Below are 24589 nucleotides of genomic sequence, written 5' to 3' on the forward strand. Positions count from 1 at the left end.
AGGTTGCCATCTTCATTTTTGATGGCAAACTTCACATTAATGAGATCAAGTTTTTATTTAAATTCTCAATATTGCAACTTTTAGTTTAACAATATTTATAATACATGTGAGCATCACACTTTGGAAAAGAAGAATGGTGTGTCTGGGGGTGAAGGTAGTTGAGAGCCATCCTGGGTGTCCCTTAAGTAGGTTGTGAATTAGCAATCATCTTGTAGAAGAGATGCATAGTGAATGTTGATGTGCAATAAAAATCCTTTCAAGACTGAGACTGTGAGACTTTAAATGCATCTGTTTCCTTGCTCATCTTGGATCTCAGTAAACTTGGAGTATATCTTTGCTCCTCCAAATGTGCCTTGAACTCTGAATAGGATGTCTTCTTCTGAGTAAAGTTACTAGCCAGTAGGGAAGGAGAAAAAAGATAAATCCTCTTCTCCCTTCCCCAGGATCCTTCATAAAGCAATTCTGAGACTTTGTGTACTCCTTCAAACTCATGAACATTTTTTAATAGTTTTCCTATAGTTTTCTCAAAGTATGGCCCTTGACGGTCAATAGAATTGCCCTTTCTGAACCATGCAGAAAAATATTCACTCCTCATCAAATGATTAGAGCAAGGATACATCTTTATAGTCAGTTTAATATCTCAATGCTTTGTAATTATATTCTGTTCTGGAGGAGAGAGGGGTTGGTCAAAGTGCAATTTCCTTATAAGCCATTTTCCAAATGGCAAATGGTCAAAGGATATGAAAAAGCAGTTTTCAGATGAAGAAATCCAAGCCATCAACAAACATGAAAAAATGTTCAAAATCACTCTTGATTAGAGATGCAAATTAAAACAATGCTGAGATACCAGCTCACCTCTATCAGATTGGCCAATATGACAGTAAAGGAAAGTAATAAATGTTGGAGGGGACATGGCAAAATTTTAGGACACTAATGCATTGTTGATGGCGTTGTGAACTGATCCAGTCATTCTGGAGGGCAATTTGGAACAATATCTAAAAGGCTATAAAATTGTGCATATCTTTTGATCCTGTAATACCACTACTAGGTCTGTATCCCAAAGAGATAATTAAAAAGGGGGAAGGACCTACTTATACAAAAATGTTTATAGCATTTCTTTTTGTAGTGGCAAAGAGTTGGAAACTGAGGGGATATCCATCAATTGGGGAATGGCTGAACAAGTTGTGGTACATGTTGCGATGTAATATTACTGAGGTTTAAGAAATGATAAACAAGATGATTTCAGAAAAAAAAAACCTGGAAAGGTCTGTATGAACTGATGCGGAGCAAAAAAAGCAGAACTGGGAGAACATTGTACATAGTAACAGCAATATTGTACGATGATTAGCTGGGAAAACTTGGCTATTCTCAGCAATGCAATTTTCTAGGACAATCCTAAAAGACTTATGACAGGGAATGCTATCTACCTCCAGAGAAAAAAAATTTTTGGAGTCAGACAAATGTGGATCAAAGGATATTATCTTTCACATCAGTGTATTTATAGTTTTATTTTGGAGTTTTGGTTTTGTATTAGTGTGCCCTTACAACTATGACCAATATGAAGAGTGTTTTGCATGATAATAAAAAAAACCCAAAGTGCAATTTCTTACACTTGTTCCTCTTTTTAGGCTTTAGTTCTGTGATGCAGTTTCTGATACTCTTAACTGATACTTTATCCTTCATCTGTGACTTTTATCATCTGATCAAGTTTTATAATTTTTTTCTTCACATGGAAACAGATGGAAAAGATTTTTGGGGAAGGGAAAGGGGAAGGATTATTTGTTATGGGAAGAATAGCTCCCAAGCCTTTCTGATTTCATAGATAAGAACCTTAAGGCTTAGAGAGGTCAACACAAAGCTATTATAGAAGTATATTATTGTTTATTTTATATATTATATGCATATAATGCATTTTATATATTGTGCATAATATATAAAAGCATATTATCCCTAGATACAGAAGATATGTAGATATTAATACAAACATATAAGCCCATGTGCCATTCTCTAATAGAGAAATGGTCAATGGATGTGAATAAACAGTTCTCCAAAATATGTGAAACTATTAACAGACAGATGAAGCATAGCCTTACCACTAATATTAAGAGGCATATAAATTAGGAAAACTCTAAGGTTTCAACTAATTCATGAGAAATTGGCAGAGATAATAATAAGTGGAAACAGTCAATATTGGAAGGGCTTTGAGAAGATGGTCACAACAGAATACTGGTAGAGATGTAAATTGAGTCAATCATTTTTTGGGAAACAATTTAGAGTTAAGTGAAAAAAGTGATCAAAATATCAATACACTTTTTTTTCATTAGAAAAATCAAGTCTTTAATCAGGAAAGGGATAGGTCTAATATTTGGCCGCCCAGCATCAAGAACTTTACAGGGCTACACCTTGGGACTCTGGGAACGTATTCCTGGGAGTATCACCATGCTAAATGACGGCTCCCAGGAACCATAGAACTTTGGGAACTTATATACCTCTTGGGGAACTGGGGACAGGGGATTATGAGGAGAAGTCCAAGACAGGATTATCACAGAGAGGCTGATGCTTTACAATGGATACAAAAGTGAAAGATCCAGCAAAAGGCTGGGCTACCTGGGAAAGGACTTTGATACTATGGGAGAACCTACCAGAACAAAAAGGGTACTTAACATTGATTAGATTTGCTAGCCCCACCTCAGCTGGCATCATCAATTACCCCAAAGTCTTTCCTCCAGTCTGAAACTCTTGAGTCTGAGAACCCTCCCCAAGGGTGAATTCTCAGGGGTACAGGGGCAAACTTTGGGTTTCCAGATTTCAAGTTGACACCCACATGTACAAAATAAGGGACTCAGACCACAAGACCTCTGAGGACCCCCACAGCTCCGGATCTATGAGCGCAGGACAAGTCACTCAAACTCTCTGCCCCAGCCCATTCATCTACAAAATGGATATACCAAAACCTTACCTTCCTCAACCATGAGTCAGCCAAGCATACTGGTGGATAGAGTGCTGGACCCAGAAACAAGAAGACTGGAATTCAAATTCAGCCTCTGACGCTAGCTCTGTGATCTTGTTCCCTGAACCTCTGTTTGCCCAAGTTTCCTCATCTATGAAATGGGGGCAATAATAGCACCTATCTCCCAAGGTTATCATGAGGATCAGATGAGATAATAATTGTAAAGCACTAAGCACAAAGTAGCACATAGTTGGTTCTGTGTAAAGGCCAACTATTATTCTGAGGATGATGTTGTTGGAAGACTATCAATACACTTTTATTCATTCATTCATTCACTCATTTATTTTTACAGTGGGATCTAGTGATACCAGATTTTATATGTTAAGAGTTTTATCAGTACTTGTATAGGATTCTGTTATATAGAACATTATTGGTATACATCAATACTTCTATACAGAATTCAATAATACAAAAAGTATCAATCAACCAATCAAATGTAAAAAATTATACAAATGGGATTTGTACAGGAGAAAATAAGGTTTTAAACAAATTCAATACACTTTTACCAAAAGATTCCACTTAAAGGCACATATCCCTATATCAAAATTAAAAACAAAGTCCCATATATATCCAAATATTCATGACAGCACTCTTTGTGGTAGCAAAGAATTGCAGATAAAGTAGATGCCCCTTAATTATAGAATAGTTCAACAAACTTGTATAACAAGAATGTATCACAATATTATTGCACCATAAAGAATTTTTTAATGCGATTGATTCAGAGAATCTGAGGAAGACATATGAATTGATATAGAATGAATTCAGTGTAACCAGGAAAGAAATATATACAATAACCTTAATAATGTAAATTGAAAGAACAATGAAATGAAACTGAGTGGTGTGTAATTATTATGACTAACCTTGGTTATGGAGAGGAAACAATAAAATACATCTACCTTTCAGTGGAGAAGTGGGTTCTATAGACTCTTGTATATACTGTCAGATGTAGTCAGTGTATAATTTTATAAAAATTATATAATTGTTACAAGAGCAGACTCAATAGGTAGGGGAAAGGAGGAGGGATATATTCAGAAATGAATGTGATAGAAAAACAAAAGGCTTCAATAAAGCTTTAAAAAGCCCATTAGCTACAGTATTATTAAAATATGGTGAATTTTTATCATATAATTCATTTTAGAAAGAACTAGTAATGTTGTCGGTTAGAGATTAATATAAGAAATAAGGGAATGCCTGGAACATGGTAGATGTTTAATAAATGATTGTTGAATCCTCCCTTCTTCCCTCCCTCTTTGCCTTTCTTCCTTGCTTCTTTGCTTCCTTCCTTTCTTCCCTTCCTGTCTTCTTGCCTGCCTGCTTACATGAGAATCCTGCTCTCTGTGATCCATAGGGATTTATTTTGTGAGAAGTTGAAGCTGCTACTGTAAAGGTGCAAAGCCTTTGATAGCACTCAAAGCGTATCATTTTTAAACTGTGCCTAGCGTGCACCAAATATTTTATGTTGGCTCAGATTATTGGACCAGGGATTGAGTGAATCTTAGCCTCTAGTTTTTAGGGGCATCTCTTGCCAAAAGGAAGACAAATCCACTTTGATCTTTTTATATCTTGGTTCAGTCCATCCAGGTCTTATATTTTATAGTCAGAGATATGATATAAGTGGTACCCACATTTAAAAATTAAAAAATTAATGACATTTAAAATTGCATAATGAAAAATATAGAGGGCTTCAGAATCTAGTGTGTCATCTTTGTGCAGAGGACATGCTAGTTTACTTTGTACTATTTTAATTTTACTATATTGCTATCAAAGAAAGCACTATTTTGTTTCTTAAAACATGCAGTATACCATAATTAGTATTATGATATCCATAATATGTAAGAGTTAATGTTTCTATGATCTTTAGCTTATTCTCTGAATTGTGAGTTTACATTTTATCCTTGATCTTTTCATGAATTTTCATGTAATTTTGAAGTGAAATTTTCAGTTAATTAAATTAAGCTTGGTGAGCTCACATGCTGGGAAAAACTGGGGTTTTGCAGAAAATTCCTTTTCAGTTCCTATTTCTATCAATTTTCTCCCTGCTCCTTATTTGTTCTTTTTGATGTATTGCCTCCCATTTTCTATGCCATATTATTCCTCAGAATCTCTCTTTATGCCTTCTATTCTGTTTGGACTACTATAATCTTCTGTAGAAAGTTTTTTGGCAGCCAAAAAAACCTCTCAATGGCAGTCCTAAAAAAAGAGTAATATAGACACGTTATTTATCTTAACCCAAAGGGTTATAATACTATTGTATGGATTTACTTGTATGCCCTTCAACACCACAGGTGACTGCTGCCACTAGGACTAAATCTATCCAGGGGATCACATAATCTGGAAAATTAATGGCAGAGCCACATTAGAACATGGATATTCAGAGATCCCAAGCCTGAGAAAGGGTTCATGGCTTGAAATGAGAAAACTACAGTTGCTAGCCAGCTATTTGACTAAGACCAAGACCTTTTAACTAACCCCTGTGATTTCTTGTTCATTTCTTTTAATTGGGACTAACACCTGACCTAACATATTCATACTGTGGATAGTGGTGTAAAATGAGGCGTTATATAAAAGTTCAGTATGCCAATGCCAGGTTAGTAACGCCTCTGCTATTGGACCATCTAAATCTCAGATCAGAGCTGAAAACTAAAAATGAAACCAAAAAAAAATCTAAGGGCCCAAAAGACATTTTGTAAGTCCCTAACTTGTGTTGTCTGTTCCTACAGGAGACCCACAGTACATTGTGAATTTCATGGATTTAACTTCCACTGTTTTAACTAATTTGGTTTTCTAAATCCACAGTGGATTAGAAGCAGAAAATACAGAGAAAAACCTATTATTGGAAGGCATACAGATGAGAAAAAAAAGCTGCAATTGATAGCCTGATAACAAGAGAGAGAGAATAGAATAGTATAATGAGCAGATACGAGAACCAAAAATTACAGTAAACTAACACTATTTGGAGTAGGGGGAAATAACTCTATCCCTTTCAATAATGCTGAGGTATTACTTCTAGTGGGGTACAGTGAGATGGCACAGTGGATAGTGTGCTGGATCAGGAGTCAGGGAAACTCAAGTTCAAATCTGATCTCATATACTTCCTAGCTCTGTCACCCTTGCTTATTTTCTGCTTGTCTCAGTTTCCTCATCTGTAAAATAGGGATAATAATTAAAGTACCTACTTCTCAGTGTTGTTGTGATGAACAAATGAGATAATAACTGTATTTAGCAGAGTGTCTGGCACATACTTCATAGTTCTATATAAATGCTAGCTATTATTATTAATATTAACAGTAGTAACCCTGAATCTTCAAAAAAAGATTAGATTATGTTCAATGAATTCTATTTAATAAGGGAAGGACAACTATTGATGGGGATTTGGGGTCGTAAAGTTTCTATATAGATTTAATTGAAAGCTTTTTGTACCTATCCCATAACATACCGTGGCCGTGAGACAGTCTAAAATGTGTGAGAAACTTTGGAAATATTACTATTTAAAATGGCTAAAAAAGCTAATCCTCAACTTTCTTGAAAACGTGGCCAGCTCAAGTGATTTTATTAGCTAAGAAAACTCAGATAGTCAAGGTTTTACTCTAACAAAATTGTCTTCCCTTTTATGTGTTAGTTGTGAAGTAAAGGTTAAAACTCAAGTATTAGAAAAACAAGATAATTCCCATTCTAATTAAGGTTGGAGTCTCTGACATCTCAAAGAGCATAGATTATTTTATTTTATTTTATAAAGTTTCATTAAAAACCCTGACAGAATATATTTTTACTCACACACCTTCACTTCACTGGGAATAAAATAAGAAAACTAAATCCCTTATAACAAATATGAAGTTGAGCAAAACAAATTCTTTTATTGACTTGTTAAAATATATATATGTCTCATTGTGTACCCATAATTATGATTTCTCCATCAGCATCTGTCCTCTGGAATCACAGATGGCCATAACGTTGATGACTATTTTATCTTTCAAAGGTATTGGACTTTACTATGTTATTATTGTATAAAATTATTCTGGTTCTTCTGACTTCTTCATCAATCTATAAGAATCTTCAAAATTATTTGTTTTTATAAAGTGATGTTTTAACTGCTTGATCACATGAGTTGATGGGGATATGATTGGGGATGTAGACTCTAAATGATCACCGTAATGCAAATATTAATAATATGGAAATAGGTCTTGATCAATGACACATGTAAAACCCAGTGGAATTGCACATTGGCTAAGGGAGTGGGGTGGGAGGAGGAGAGGGAAAGAACATGAATCATGTAACCATGGAAAAAGATTTCTAAATAAATAAATAAAAAGTGATGTTTTAGTAGAAATTATCAAAAGTGAAGCATTTTTTCATCTTAGTAATTTTAAGCTCTTTGATTCAACAAATATTTTTTAGGCATTTTATAGTCAACAAATATTTATTCAACTCTTATCTATGAGATGCTGTGCTAAGCACTGAAAATAGCAAATAGAAGCAGAATGGCAATCTATGATAGGAATGTTCTGGTAAATGTTTTACAACCAGCTCTATGGAAAAACAAATATGCCCATGATACATATTTAAGTTTAATCTACATTATTGTGATTTCTCCCATCATTTTCTTAATTCTAGATATCCAACATAACAATAAGTAAGTCAAGGCCCAATTTTCAGTTTTTTACCTATTTACCTATTCCGTTTTTCACCTATTTATGCCTACTTTTAAGGTGTAAAATGCTCACTCAGAATGTAACAATCCCTTAGATTCCTTCTGATTTTGTGATGGAGACATTGCCTGAAGCACCAATGCACTAGGAGTCTTAGTGAAAGGGGCTAGATCTGGAGGGGGTCCAGAGTATAGGAGGCTATCAAATTTTCTGAAATGTCAAGGAAGGATAAGTAAGAGCCAACCCCTTTCTTCATATTTACTTACTTTCCTGTTTAAATTCTAAATTCTAGAGTTGGGATCTCCGATACTTAGCCCCTTCCTTTTCTCTTTTCCTACCTCTACAAATGGAAGCAGATGATATAGAACTATCCCCAGGCACCCCAAGGATGCGGTAGGGTAAGCAGTATGAGGTTTGGAGATACTTTGGCAGAGTATTGCACAAAAGTGAAGTGCTTGACAGTTTCTTGGCAGTCTTACTTTTACTATGCTCCATAAAGTATGTGACCACAGAAAAGTTTACTTGCTTCATGTAAATACAGAGGATTGGAAAGAGTTAGATAATTTCCCAGATATGGAGTGGGCAAAGGGTCAATAAGTTTCCTAAAATATTCTAAATATTTGGAACCATATCTAATATCAGCCCCAAATCAATGTTGAACCCTTACATCTAATGTTTTCCTCATTATTTAGCAATCTGAATTCATTGGTTTGTTAGAGCTGGTGACTGTTGCAGATACACTAGAAAGAATCTTCTGGACAGGTACATAGGTAAAGTCTCTCTTACTAGTTATTTAATATGGGTGAGAGCCTACTTTTCTGTAGGTCTTCAGAAAATAGGACATGATCCATATGTCAGCTATACTGCTAACAAAGTGTTACCTGGGATGCTTTCCAGATGCATTCCCAGCCTGCACCATCTTTCACTTTTAGGACAAAGATGGGTCATTACAACTGTAAGTTATCATCCAGGACCCCTGGGTATTGGGCTCATAAAATTGGCTCCAATCCTGGGGAAATATCCAAAATATCAATAATTTTTTGGCTTGTAATGCCCTTAGACAGTTTGCTCCAGAAAAATCTCTGAATATTGTTCATATTTATATGTTCAGAAGTGGATAAAAGGGTCTCTTTGTATCCTACACAAGCATTCAAGGCAATGCCTTATTTATCAAATATGGGACAACCTTTATTTCATCCTATAAATAATGGAGAAAATTTACAATATCCCTGGGAGTCCACAAAGAATGCACAAAACATATAAAGGATTGGCAACAATCCACAAATAGTTGATAGAATTATTATTTCTTTCTACTTAGTCCTACTTTTCCCCACAGTCCTAAAGTCCTCCAATCCCATGGTTTGGACACCCCTGTAGAAGGGATGATTTTATTTGGCAATCTCCAACTGTTCTAATGGATTACATTTTCTATAGGGAAATACATAGTCAATTCCACTCAGTCCCATCTGAAAGTTGTACTTTTCCTGGAAGGGAAACACCGTTGGAATCAAGAGACAAACAATACCTTGACATTCCAGTAAGATCCTCTCTTATTTCACAGTGATACTTGGAGAAACTCAGTCTTAATTGAATTCAATTGTGAATGTAAAACAAAAAAAACCAACCCTCATTGTTTTGAGAGGGGGTTAATATTTTCTCCAGGTGACTGTCAAAGGGATCAATGAAACAAAAAGGTCCAAAGCATCTGCAAGAAAAAAAAAAGATATTCAAGACTAAAAGGAGAAAAGGCTTAAGAGGGTTTGTCAGCTCCCCCCCCCCGCCCCCCACCAAGTAGGCTCCTCAACAAGAGTCCCTCCTGGCAAGAGTTTGATTCTTCTTAGAGGGTGAGTGGGGGGAGCTTTCATCTCTCAAGCTTAATTAGATGTCTTCAGTCCTCTAAACAAGATGCTATTGATTATGGCCACACCCTACATGGGGAAATGTTTTCAGAAGTCCCAATGGTTTAACATTGTAGGACCTTCAACTTGATTGAGGATCTTCTTCATCATTTCCTTACAAAATTATGAATAGTTCATCTGCTTTTTCACTTACTTTGTAATAGTCATTGTATGTATTTTTCTCCTCATTTCTGCTCACTTCACTCTGAATCAATTCGGATAATTCTTTCCATGTTTCCTTAAATTTGTTATTCATTGATTCAATTTAGTAGGACTTGGATGTGAGTCCTGCCAATGGTGGTCACTATCTATGAGACCATCAGAGGCCTCACTTGATTTTTCTTAAGTTTTGATTTCTCATCTGCACAAAGTTATTCTTCACAAAGTTATTGTCAGGATCAAACATAATCATGTATGTAAATTGCTTTATAAGCTTTAAAATGATATTTACACATTAGTGGGTTTCTTCCCAGTCAGCCAATCAATGGGCACAGGATTTTTATATTTTAATGGTCATAAAAGTATTGCTATGAATATTTTGATGTACGTGGAACCATTCTTTTTGTCTTTGACTTCTTGGGGTGTATGCCCAGTAGCTTTCTCCTAGTTCTAAAGCAAACATATTTGGTGGGTAGAGATATAGAGTGAGTGTGGTGAGAATTGGGGCTATAATTCCTGCTGTTGATATTATTTAGTTATGACAGAGAACAATTAATCCTACAACTAAAATTAAAGGAGCAGAAGTCCCCTGGTGAGGTTGCAATAACCCAAACATGCCAAACATTGAAAGGTCACCATACTGGGAAGAGATAACTCAGAGGATACATCAAGTTTAAATATTCCAACAGAATTTTAAGCAGAAGGCAAAAGAGCTTTGTCTGCAAAATCTGAGGCTCCGCATCAGAGCAGCAGGGGAGGGTACAGAAGCAGTCATTTTCATCCAGACTGGTTATGTTCAGGGAACATTTAGCACAATTATCTCTTTGCGCGGCTTCTGGAAGAAACAAATACACTCTCTCTCGTTCTCTCATCAATGTTAATCTTTTCCTAGTTACAGAGACCTTTTTATTATTTATACTTTATAAAATTCACCTTAGTGTTTAAATTCATGTACTGTGCCAGAAATGTTTCTTTGACCTGAAGAAAAATTAATGTGGGATGTCTACTATGAATATATAAATAGGAAATTAGGCTGCATTTTACACAGTAACAGAGCTGAGCCAGTGTAGTCTATTCAGTAGTTTGGACCATTTTTATAATTACTACAGATTTCTGTAGCCCAACAGAATGGGTTGGAATAAAAGAAATATCCAGGGATCTTGGGTTCAAGACTTGTCTCTGCCTCCTCCTGACTTTGTGACCACAGGCAAATTTCTTAACCTCTCCAGGTCTCAGTTTTATTAGCTATAAAAAGAAGCATTGAACACAGTCTATAAATTGGCTTGTAAAGTCTATGAGATACTTTGATTCTTTATCCCTTATGAGAAGGAGGTTCTTGCTGAATGTGTTAGGCCCTCTACTCTTTGAGGTCCTCTTTTAAAATGCAAATGCTCCTGGGGGGAACATTTAATCCTCTAATTTTACAGAGACCCAGAGAGACAAAATGACTTAATCAAAGTCACAGATGGAAAATGGTGGAACCATTCACTAGAGCTAGGATTAGAACGCAGGTTTTTCAGTCTAAATTCTATGTATAGAACCTGATAACTTTATAATTCTGCCCTTGAATGTACATGCTTTTCTGTTTTTGCTGTCTAGTGCTCTTATATAACTTATTAAGGAAGGAGTATTTTCTATGAAATAGTGGGGGTAACAAATGTATAGAGTGAATTAGTTTTATGGCAAAAAGCTTTATGAGATGGCTTTCCCTAACTTCTCTATTCCTTTGAATACAGGACAGGGAAATAACTAGTTAGCTGAGAAATTAAGAATAAAGATGGAGAACCACAAACCTACTATGATATCAGGTAAGCCTCTTTATTGACTGGAATTAAAAGTAAGACTGGAATGATGAAACAATATGTGCTCTAATTTTCATTTGTCTCCCTTTAAAAATTATCTACCCTTTTACCATTTCCTTAGAATCCAGCTTTTCAGAAATTGGTTGAACAAAAAGCATTCATTAAGCATCTACTATATGGCACCTACTGTGCTGAGGTTATGAAGCCATGCTTGAAAACTCTGGCAATCAAATAAGCATCTATTCAAGTTATGGTTTTGATTGTACAAGTCCCTGTGGTGGTTGCTATAGAGATAGAAAGTTGAATAAGGCAGGGGTTCCTGCCCTCAATGGACTTGTAATCTAGCAGGGGAGATAGACACAGAAATAGCTACACAAGAAGCTCCATGGCAAGGGCTATATTAACAGAAAAAAGTGAGTGGCATCTTCAGGCAAGACATTCAGGTCAAATTCAGGAAAGATCAGCCAAGAGGGTGAGAGTCCTGGAGAGGATGCTATAGGTGGTTCACTTTCAGGACCTGGGGATGTTTAGCCTGAAGAAGATAAGACTGAAGGGTGACATGATAACAATCTTCAGGTAGTTGACAGGCTGTCATATGGAGGCAGGACTTGTTCTTCTTGTTCTCAGAGGACAAAATTAGAACAACAGGTGGAAGTTGAAGAAAAGCAGATTTAGGATCAATTAAATATTTTTACATATTAGAGAGATTCAAAAGGGGAATGGGCTTCTTTGGGAGGTAGTGGGAGTCTATTCATTGGAAATTTTCAAAGAGAAGCTAGATCACCTCTGGTTAGTGGTGAAGCTATTTGATTGTGGCCAAATCATCTTACTTCTCTGGGCCTTAGTTTCCCCATATGTAGTATTTATATTTAGATCCATCTCATAGCCTGTGTGTATACTTTATAAAGTAGAAAATACCTTGTAGATGCTTAAGAGAGTTTTGTTGAATGAAATACAGGAATATGAAGTATTGTTATTACATGATGACTGTGGCAGAAAGGCATATAGCATCAAATGCTTGGGTTTTTTAATTTTTTTTTATATTTGGATTTTTTTAAGTTTTTATTTTGAATATTTTCCCATAGTTACATATTTCATGTTCTTTCCCTATCCCCCAAACCCCCAACCCCTCTTAGCCAACATGTGATTCCACTGGGTTTTACATCTATCATTGATCAAGACCTAATTCCATATTATTGATAGTTGGATTAGAGTTATCGTTTAGTGTCTACATCCCCAATAATATCCCCATCAGCCCGTGTGTTCAAGCAGTTGTTTTTCTTCTGTATTTCTCCTCCCACAGTTCTTCCTTTGAATGTGGCTAGTTTTCTTCCTCATAAGTCCCCCAGCCTTGCTCTGGATCCTACTAGTAGAGAAATCTGTTATGTTCAATTGTACCACAGTGTATCAGTCTCTGTGTACAATGTTCTGGATCTCCTCCTTACACTTTGCATCAATTCCTGGGGGTCATTACAGTTCACATGGAAAATGCAATGATATTTGTAAAGCATTTGCAAACCTTAAAGTATAACATAATGCTTGATATTTTTACTAGCTCTTGTGAGACCCAGAATGATTAAGCGTGAAGATACTAATGGATTAAAAAAGCTAACTTCCTTATTATGAGATCTTCTTCTTGAGAAAATATGTATCATAGAAATTCCCACCCTCAACAAAAACAATTCTTGCAGGTTTGCTTTTAGGTAGGCATGCGACAAGATGTGACCTATCAAAAATACTACTGTCTTTTTAAAATTTTGAACTTAACAAATATAAAATTTAAAATAGTTCAATATCAACAAATCCAAAGGAGAAACTATGAAATCATTATATATAGTTTATGTTTAAGAAGTATACATGTGTATATATATACATATATACCTATCAAATTATATATAAAATTAATAATATATTTTCTTTTCCACTGTAAAGCTGCTCTTTAAGTTCATTTTCATCTAATATCACTTGGACATTCATATTTTGGAAGTCAATAGAGGCATGTCATTTAGCCAGTCAACCTGCCTTCTTGTTTTCTTGCATCTGGCACTCATTCTGGAGGTGATTCTACTCTTTTAGAATCTCTAGTGTTGACATAGATCCAATTTCCCCCATCTTGCTCTCTGGTACAACAAAATTTCCTCCACGGAAATGTTTTTTTTAGGCAGCTTTCCACATGCTCCTCTTATAATAAGCTTCTGAAAGTACCATCTTTGTTCTCATATCAGTCTATGATAGGCTTTTTTCCAAAGATGTTGGCAACTTGGAAAATTAGATTAAGCATGTTTTTACTCTAATGAACTCTGATAGCTAGAATAAACTCTATGCAAAGTAATAGTAGTTTTAGTAATAAAGAAGTGATGTAGAACTATAGATTGATTTTTAAAATTTTGTATTATTTTAATAGTTTTTTTTAAATCAGTGACTTGAATGAAGACATAGATAACATAATTGTAAAATTTGCCATTGACAGAAAGCTGGAAATCATAGCTAACTGTTTAATAAGAGTCATGATCCAAAAAGACCTCAACAGACTGTAAGGCTAGGCCAAATGGAATAATTAAATTAAGTTCAATAAGCATTTATTAAGTACCTGATTTGTCTTTCTATCCCCTTCAGTATTCAAGCAAGATATTGTGGTGTGTTGAGAATAGAGATACAAAATGAAAAATAGTCTTGTCATTGAGGAATTCACTTTTTACTAAGATAAAACAAAATTTAGTAGGACAAATCTAAAGTTTGCCACTTAGAATAATAAAACTCGATGTGGCATGTACAAGAAGTGAAGGGAATGACCAAACTGTAGTTTCAATGAAAAAAAAGGCCTATGAAAGTTAGTGGACTGAAAGCTCGATATGAGTTCAGTACTAAGTCAAAGAAACTCCAAAGGTGTTCTAGGCAACATTAAGAGAGGGAGATAATTGATCCATTATGCTATGTTCTGACCAAACCATATCTGGAAAATTTTATTTAGTTCTAGGCATTACTCATTAGATACATTATAGATTATCAGAGGCATTTCCAGAAGAAGACAATCATGATGGTCAGAGGACTGTTGGAATACTTATCCTGTGAAGACTGACTTGGAAAATTGATGATATTTAGCATGGAAGGCTATGATGGCAGAGGGATTAGATTCCTGCTTGACTTCAAAGGGCAGAATTAGCAACAATGGGGAGAAGTTTCTGAGAAATAGCTCTAAGCTTGATGTAAGGGAGGGAAAATACCTTTCTAACAAGTAATGGGCTTTAATTGTTAAAATGGATTGCCTGGGGAAAGTGGGAAGACTTCATAGTAGATCTTTAAATTGAGGCTGGTCAGTACTTATTGGGAATACTCTAGAAGTGATTTTCAGATAGGTAGAGGAGGGAAAAGAGGTACATCTAAGTTTCTCTCAATTCTTCACTTCTTTGATTATGTTAGAATTCAAAGGTACCTTAGAGACCATCTAATCCTTTTATAAAGAAAGAATTTGAGGTTCAGGGAAATGAAATATCTTGCCCAGTATCATATAGCTAGTACATTTCCCACCAGGGATTAGAACCTTCTGACTCCAAATTCAGTTCTTTTTCTGCAACAAATTACCTTTGCAGAAGGTACACACACAACCACACATACACTTATTCTAGATCTATAAGCAAACCAATCTAGTTTATACATAGATATACAAATATGCAAAATAAAGGGAAGGAAGTTAATTATAGTCACATGTTAAATTGTGTACATTCTTTGTTAATAGATCAGTGTATTCTAGCCACTGGTCTTCAGGGTATCTAATACAATTTTACTGATTTCCAAAACTTTTTTGATTACCAAAAGTATTTCATAAGATTTATCAAAATTATAAAACTCTTCCTCTTCCCTTTTTCCCCCCATTCCCCTTTATCCCATTTTTAGCTCCTGGCCCACAAAATTTAGAGCAGTGATTCTCAAAGTGGGCGCTACCACCCCCTGGTGGGTGCTGCAGTGATCCAGGGAAGCGGTGATGGCCACAGATATATTTATCTTTCCTATTAATCGCTATTAAAATTTAAAAAATATTTAATTTCCAGGGGGTTAAGTAATATTTTTTCTGGAAAAGGGGTGGTAGGTCAAAAAAGTTTGGGAACCACTGATTTAGAGAGTCTCTTTTATTGGGCCATAGTAGGGCTTAGGATGGAAATATGGGTTTAGATTTTTTTGTCATTGTTCTAATTTTAGAAGTTTAGTATTGGGGTTAAATAAGTTCCTGGTATTTTAATGAGGAACATTGAAGAATGGAACCAGGATGGAAGACTGGAAAATTAGCTTATTGAATATGGTAGGAAAAAGACCTTTATTGATGTTCTCTTTTCATGTGCCTTATTATGGTATGCCAGGGAACTTTGGTTTGCAAAGGCTTTGACAGAGTAACTAAATCTCTGATATATATATATATATATATATAACCAACTGGAAGGGCTTCCAGCATGGCTCTGGCTGGTGGCTAAGCACCTATTGAATATAACTGATGTCAGGAGGGTTCACCACTAGATTTGGTCATTAGGTGATCAATATTTTTGGCTACAGCAGCTGATAAAACCATCTGCTTGGATGTGAAGGGTGGCATTGCTGGAATGATAGTACCACAATGATGGAAACATTGATTTGTAAAGGATTGAAAGAGGACTGAAAGCATTATAAAGAATCTGAGTAAGTATTAATTCTCTCAGTATGCTTTGGCTTTCATTTCTACTTCAATCTAACTACATAAATGGGAGAGGAAATGGAAGAACCAGTCCTTGATGTTGGGAATAATTTATGAGGTTTACATTTTTACCATTTATTGTTTTTATGAACAACACCAATAGAATATATTCAGAGGAAGAGGCAATTTAATTCTTTTTAGCTAGATTCCCTCCCCATGTCCCCCACAGATTCATTTAAGAGTATCGACAGGAGAGTGAAATATTTAAAATTTTACTTAAGAAAGATCATCTCAGAGATATTTGTCATAGGAAAATGCAACATATAACAAATAAGTCTTTTTACCCTGAAAAATGTAAGCCCTAACAGTTTTCCCATCAGGGTGAAAGGCCAATTATGGTTAAAGAAGAAAAGCTATTTTAAGTTATTTAACAGAATCACTTTCAACTACAAGCCACCATCCATTTTCATGCCTATCAGGTTTGTGTAGCTTTTATTGGCTTCTCTATTTTATACCAGTCTGTATATTAAATTAGTTACTTCTGTGCCATACAGAGCTGGAGCATTTTCCAGTTTTAAAAATTGACCAGTAGTCATGAGAGAAGAAACAGCTTCAAAACCTCCACGTTTGGCTTCTTATCATGCAGCAGGAATAGTCTCAATTGTAAAGTGACAAGAATAGCAGGCTATTAGAAATCATGGTTAAAATTTTTTCCCCTCATGGAATAGATTTCTAATTGACCACTGGATAAACTAGAGAAAGGATGGGGGAAATTATGGAAAAAATAGATTTAGAGCTGAAAGGAACCTCAGAGAACATCTAGTCCTCTCATTTTCAGATGAGAAAACTGAGACTTAGGGAGTTTGAGTGCCTTCCTCAAGGTCACATATAAATAATGAGGTTTTAGATCAGATCCCACATCCTCTCTGATTTTAAATCTAAAACCCTTTCTACTGTACCACTGTAAGACTTGAAAAATATAGTTCTCTAAAATGCCTTTTGTAAGAAAGAGTTAACTAAGTGCATAGACTACCCCATATTTCTTTAAAAAACTTGAGGAAATCTTCATTTAGATACTGCTTATTCAATAGAACTGGCATCTAGGTGGCATAGTAGATAGAGGGCAGGGTGTGGGGTCGAGGAGAACTAAGTTCAAATCTGGGTGCACTTATTAGCTGTGTGATCCTGGGAAAATCACTTAACCCTGTTTGCCTCATCTGTATAATCTGTACAATTAGCTGGAGAAGGAAATGGCAAATTACTCCAGTGTCTTTGTCAAGAAAACTCCAAATGGGGTCATAAAGAGTTGGACACAACTACAATGGCTGAACAATAAATATTATAGAACAGTTACCTCTAAAGCCTAGATTTTTGTATTTTTAGGACTTTGATGCTGACTACTCCATTTAGTTTTAAACAATCTTCCCTAATGTTTTTCTTTTATTTAAAAAAACCCTTACCTTATATATTAGAATTGATACTGAGTATTGATTCAAGGAAGAAGAACAACAAGGGATAAGCAATTGAGATTAAGTGACTTGCCTATGGTCACACAGTTAGGACATTTCTGAGACCAAATTTGAACCCAGGACCTGCCATTTTCAGGCCTGGTTTTCTATCCACCCAGCCATCTAGCTGCCCCTGTTTCCCATTCTTCTAAGGGAGCCAACACTATATGGTGGCACTGAGCCATCTAATTGTCCCTCTCTAATGTGTTTCTTGGGATTTAATGAAGAAGGATTTGCTAGAAAGTTTAGAAAGCAATACATACCATGCTGGAACTGCTTAGAGATGATGTGCATTGAAGGGGTCTATGCCCTTTTAGGATAGGATTGAACCACAAATTTGCTATTTAACTGGTAATAATCACATTAATCACTCACATTTATACAATACTTTTAAACTGGATGCTAAGATCATAGATTTAGAGCTTCAAGGGACCATCCCTTCATCTAACAAATGAAAATATTGAGGCTCAGAAAGGCCAAATGCTTTAGCATTAATGGTAGTTAAGTATCAGAGTCAAGTCTTTCAACTCCAAAGCCAGTATTTTTAAGTGTCAAGAGAAATATAGTCAATATGATTATTCCTTTTTTTTTGCCAAATGGAGAAAACAGACTTGTAATTTTTAAGTAGATTGCCCAAGGCTATGTAGCTAAGAAATTTAATGGAATTGGAGGAACTCTCTTGTTCTATGAGCAGCTGGGTGGAACATGGGATGGCAGAGCTAGACCTAGAGTCAGAAAGATTTGGGTTCTAGTCACTAACAAGAGCTGTATGACTCTGGGCAAGTTATGATGTCTCCGTGCCTTAGTTTTCTCATCTGTAAAATGCAGATAAAAAAAGCATCTACTGACCAGATATACTGTGAAGGTCAAATAAAATATTTGTAAAGCACTCTGCAAACCTTAAGTAATATGTAAATACTAGCTATTATTATTTTTAGGTGCCCCAAAAGTTGTGTTATAATTTTCAGTGTAAATTTAATATTGCATCAAAAAGCTTTAATGGCTTAGATCTGCATTATTAGAAAGCTTAAAACCACAGGATGACTTTAGGATAGATTGTAATTCACTACAAGAGTTTGCTTTGATCAGGATCTGATGACTATAGAATTGTAGGGATAAATTCTTCATAGCATCTAGTTTGTCCAAATCCTAGCTCTTACAGAAGAACAATTTTAAAACAAACTAGGACAACAAACCATGTTACACTTTAGCTGGTCCTGTAATAAGCTAACCTGGCTAGCTTTCAAGGCTTAAGAGTTTCGCCCTTCCCTTCCATATAGCAAAAGGATGAAGAGGGGAGAGTATAAAGAGTAAAGGTTCCCTATTGCCATCTCTGGTTCTCCAGTCCTACCATGATTCTCAGTATCAGTGCTTTTAAACTCGAAGACTATTTTGCTCTTATTAATGACCTTTTGTCTTTGTACCTCTAGCAATAAGAATAATGTCTTACACATAGTCGATGTTTAACAAATAATTATTGAATTGGGTTGTTTTGAAGATAATGTCTATTCAGAGAGCAAGCATCCTATTTGTACAGTGAGGCAGGAAACAGGTGAAAAGAATTCACTCACCCTACATATCAACTAGGGCTAAGAGCTGAGGACATTACATTCATAGGGGCAAGCAAAAAAGAAAAAAAAGTCATAAGTATCCGAGTGGCCTTTTATATGTCAGCCAGGGAAGAACTGTGAAGTTGACTGACAGTAGAGCTGAGGATATGTTGATCACTGGACCAGCCTACTGCTGTTGCTCTTCTCTTATGCTCTGCTCCATGTCCCAGATCATCAGGAACATTATAGAAGATATCAGGACCATGTGAGATCAGATGGAGGATGTTCCACTCATTTTTAGCCATGGGGTTCCTTTCATCCTCTCTTCTCCTATCTAGACTTATTCCTCAATTGTTATCAAACTATCAACCCTTTAGTTGCCCATTTTTGTGCTACTGAATCCCAAGTTACTGGAGAGTGTAGGTAAAATTGTTAGTCTTGCAACAAACTAGAACCAGAATCCAACCTCCCAATTCAAAACCATAACTCAAACCCAATACCATGAATTTAGGAACCACAGAGGGTTTATTGAGTTTACCAGCAAGGGAACTCCAATCACATGGGCAAAGACACTCCAAAAGAACAAAAGGACAAAGTTTACAATTTAGGTAGGCAGTGAATTGGGTAAGGGGTACCTCAGGATTGCACAAGCCAGTTGTTGTAGGTCTAGCAGGGTAGAAATAAAGGGTGTGGTATGCTTTGATTGCACAGTGCTGTTGCTGGGCTAGTAATAGGAAAGGTTCTTCTGAGAGTTGGGTGTCTCTTGTAACCCTGCCTTAACAAAACTATCCTTGCAATTTCAGCAGTAAAAAAAGATTGCAGCCTGGGTGGGAGGTTGACAAATAGAGCCAACACTACTTCTGCCCTGGTTTCCTGCTCTTTCATCCCCACCTGCTAAAATCCTACTGCATCCCGCATTCTAAACCATAGCTTTCCATCCCATTTACTATGCTCTCTGGAATTCTGGCTCCCTCTAATTAATATAATCCCTTGATTTTTAGACCTCTTCTCTTTGAATTTTCTGGTGGCTCTCTCTGGATGATACTGCATTTTAGGCTTTCATTTTGGAGCTGCTCAATCCAGTAGTTTAGATGGTCAGAAGAAGTCCAGTCCAGGTTGAGCCCTAGAATTGCCTCCCTAACCATCACAGAACTTTCTCTGTATCACCATTAGATCCCAGAAGCCCTCTCCTTACAATTTCTAGTACTGGTTTATACTCTGGCTTATAGCCCCTGCCTTACTAGTGCTGGGAGTGGAATAGAAATACAATTTGTTTCTCGTTGAATCTTTTACACTTTCCCCTACTATCATCACTCAACAATCATTATTTCTTTGAAATTCAATCCACCCTCTTCAGACTATGGCAGTTGTTACCTAATGGCCTCAAGGACATCCTTCCTTTCTCAATGACTTCAGGGCTGGACTCACAATCTTCCTCCCCACCCTAGCTCCTGACTTCATAGTGGGAAAAAATCAATATGTATGCTGATCTTTCCTTAGATTATAGTAACCTTTCCATGTTTCAGTGTGACTTGGCTCCACTTCGCCTCAGTTACACACAGAGAAGCTTAGATGCTTGACCTTGTCATCACCTATAAGTACTTCACTTTTATGATCAGGAACTCTGAAATTCTTATATCTGATCACCATTTTCTGTAGTTTCATTCCTCCTTCTATCTTACTCCTCCCAAACCTATTCTTTCTTTACATTGTGACGTGAAATTTCTTTGTCCCTTAATGTTTTTCCAGGCCATTATTCATATTCTGGCTATGCTGTTCTCTTTGCCAAGTCTTGACCCCTTAGCATTCAGTTCTACACAATCCTCTATTTCTTAATCCCTTGCTCTCTTGTCCTCTCTTGTCATAGCTAAAATCTCATCTCTTATAAGATGCCTTTCCTGACTTATTATTTGCTAGTGCCTTCCCTCTATTGTTTATCTCCAATTTATCCCCCCCCCCTACATATATGTATTTATTATTTGTACATAGGTATTTTCATGTTTTCTCCTTGATAAGTCTCTGGAAAGCCTTGAGAGTAGGAATTGTATTTTGACTTTCTTTATAACCTCAGTGTTTAGTATAGTGATTGGCATATAGTATGCACTTAAAGCTTTTTGACTCACTGTCCTATTGCTAGTCACACCTGGCCAAATCTTAGTCCACCAATCATTTCTTATAGCTCTCATAAATTGTTGAATGAAGATGGAGGAAAGATCTAAACTATGGACTCCCTGTAGACAGAACAGTCCTTTCGCTTTTCCTTAGCTGGCTTTCTATCAATCATGCAATCAGTAAGTTAATGAAATACTTCATCTGTGCTATGCACTATGCTAAGAACTTGGGATATAAATACAATAAATGAAATAATTTCCATTTGCAAGAAGCTTATCCTATACCCCACGCACAAAAATGACTGTTTCAAACCTTCTCTTCTCTCTTCAAACCTTATAGTGTATAATCCATTCATCAGCTGATGTCCTTCCCTCAAACTTTACCCCCCAAATCAAAGGCACACTTTTGGAAAGTTCCCTCTTCTCTCCTTTTTACCATCTGGTAATCTTTGATCTGTATTTCATGATTTCTTCAGATCATTCCTTATCTATTTTATTTCTTATCTATGTTATTGTTCCATTCACTCCTTATTTCTTCCTTATTCCAGTGTCTGATAAGGAGATGGATCTTCTTGATAAGACCAAATCCTTCACCTGTGTGCCCTATCCCATTCCCCTTTGTCCCTTCACATTGCCCCCACTATCATTCCTCTAGCTAAAACTTCAATCTTATCTACAAATAATACTCAATTCTCTCTTCCTTAAAAACTTCACTAGATGTCACCATCTCTGTTATCATCCTATATTTATTTCTCCCCCCTTTCTGAACCAGACTCCTTCAAGAGGCCAGTTTCCACTTTTTTCTTTCTTTCTTGCAACATAACTTTGGAACTCATACTCAACTAAAACTTTTCTCCAAAGTTACTGTACTAATTTAAAAATCAGTTGAATTCTAAGTTTTCTATATATGGTTTAATTTCACCCATCTTCCTCCCTTTTCTCTTTCAATTTGACATCCCTGGTCTAGGTATTTGACATCCCTGGTCCTCTACACAAGATGAACCAGCCTCCCTCTGGCCAGGATGGTTCAGCTTCTTTTTAGCTACCAAAAGGATTTTCCTAAAGTAAAGGTTTGATCCTCTCATTCCCCTATTTCATAAATACCAGCGGCTTTCTATTATTTCTAGGATCAAATGTAAACTCCTCTGCCATTTAAAGCTTTTCACCATCTTGTTCATTTCTTGCTTTCCATACTTAACACCACCTCCATTCCCCACCCACTCCATAAACCCCTCTTAGACTCTCTAATCCAGCAATATTGGCCTACTTGTCCTTATGTACTCCATCGACTCCATTTACCATTAGCTGCATATTATACTTCAGGGACTGGTTGAGCTAAGTAGGATTTTGCAGGCTGGCCCATGAACCATATAGTCTCTGTGGGCAAATGCTACTGAATTACAAAGGAATATTTGGAACAGAATTTGTTGAAAAACAGAAATTGATGTAAATAAGTCTTGATTGATCACACATGTTAAAACCAGTGGAAATGCGCGTTAGATATGGGGGGAGTAAAATGGATTGAAGGGGAAAGTAAAAACAAGAATCATGTAACCATGGAAAATCTTTCTAAAAAAATAAAATATTAAAAAAAGAGAGAGAGAAGGTAAAGGTTAAAAAAAATTGAAAAATAACAACAACAAAAAACCACAGAGATTGCTTATATGCCTTGTCCCTTGGATAGTAGCTGTCCTATTCAATATGTAATAACACCTACATACCCTGATGGGAAGCTAGGTGGCACAGTGGATAGAGTGCTGGCCTTGGAATCAGGAGGACCTGAGCCCAAATCTGACCGCAGACATTTATATGTGTGACCTTGGGAAAGTCACTTAAACTTGTTTGCCTTCATTCCTCATCTATAAAATTAATTGGGGAAGGAAATGGCTAACCACTCCAATATCTGCCAAGAATATAGTCACAAAAAACTAGGCACAACTGAAATAATTCAACAATCTTACCCCTAATACTAGAGACAGCTTGACATAATGTCGAGTACTGACCCTGATAGCTAAAGCTTTAGGTTCAGATTCTTCTCTAACACAACTGCCTGTGTGGTTGAGTCACCTCCAGTCTCTGGGTTTGTGTTTCCTTAGATACAAAATGAAGGGGTGGACTAAGTGACTTCTGACACCTTTTCCCACTTGAGATCTATAATCCTAAAATGTTAAAGACCACGACCTGCTCCCTCAACTCATTAGGCCCGTACTTTTAGTGAGATTTGAGCAATACTATCTATTTATTTCACCTCTCCAAGTTCCTTTGCCTGTATCAGATCAAAGCTGTCAATATTTATTTAGGACCTGCCATATGGAAAGAAGGTGCTGCGTTCCTGTTGGAGCTATTAAGCTTGGATTTCTAATAGTTTAAGGAAGTCTTTTCTGCCTTTAGAGACAAATGAAGACTGTCTCCCAAATGCCAAAAACATCATTTGAAAATTCACTAACTTCTTAGATCAGAATTTATAGCTTTTATCTTTTCATCATTTTTTCTTAACTCTCATTGAAAGGACAATCCATTGGATTCACTGTGGAAATCCCTTTGAGTGGCCATAGATGAGAAGATATTGGCTCCCTCCCCTAAGGAGGGAAGGCAACACAAACTCACTGAGGTTTTCAGGACCAGCTGTCAAAGCTGAGATGAAAGGCCTTATTTTTTAGGAGTTCACGTACTAGAGAAGGAAGCACTTTAACGAAGGGCTGTCAAGGTGTAGCTGTCCTTGAGGAGATGGTTCCTTGACAGCTGTGGGTGCTTGCCTGCCTGCCTGCCTGCCTGCCTGTGAATGCTTAATTTATCTCAAAAAAGGCTAGGCTTTAATTAGGTTCCTGGGGCAGTGAGCAGTACATGTTTGACCTTATGGAGGGAGAATGAAGGATTTCAACCATCAGGCTTAGATGGCTCTTCTTTTCTTGGTGATCAAAGTCATATGCAGACATACTCTAGACTGGCTTTGGAATTTCATGCCTTTCTTTAATGGAAAGCCTCAGAGAGATTCCCATCACTGATAGTCTTATAGCTGGGGAGACAATGGGACTCAGCAGTAAGGTATTTATGATTAAACATCTTTAAAAAAAACCATACAATCTTAATTTGTCCTTTCTTTGGGGAGACTACTTAGCCTTAGCTAGATTTTCCATCTTTCCTTCTTAGCTTGATATTTATAGGTGTAAACTCTAAATAAGCGGAATTATAGTATACTTTGTCAACCTGGTTGAGAGAGAGAAATCCCCCCTAAAAAGACA

The 24589-nt window shown here is 36.4% G+C and overlaps 1 non-coding gene across 1 annotated transcript; it reads right to left on the minus strand.

Annotated features, from left to right (window-relative positions):
- Positions 1–4678: 4678 nt before the first annotated feature.
- LOC123232715 lies at positions 4679–4783 on the minus strand. Its single transcript, XR_006505236.1, has one exon. It is a non-coding gene; the product is annotated as a U6 spliceosomal RNA (small nuclear RNA).
- Between the last annotated feature and the right edge of the window lie 19806 nt (positions 4784–24589).

Source organism: Gracilinanus agilis, chromosome 1, assembly GCF_016433145.1.
Source record: "Gracilinanus agilis isolate LMUSP501 chromosome 1, AgileGrace, whole genome shotgun sequence".
NCBI lineage: Eukaryota > Metazoa > Chordata > Mammalia > Didelphimorphia > Didelphidae > Gracilinanus > Gracilinanus agilis.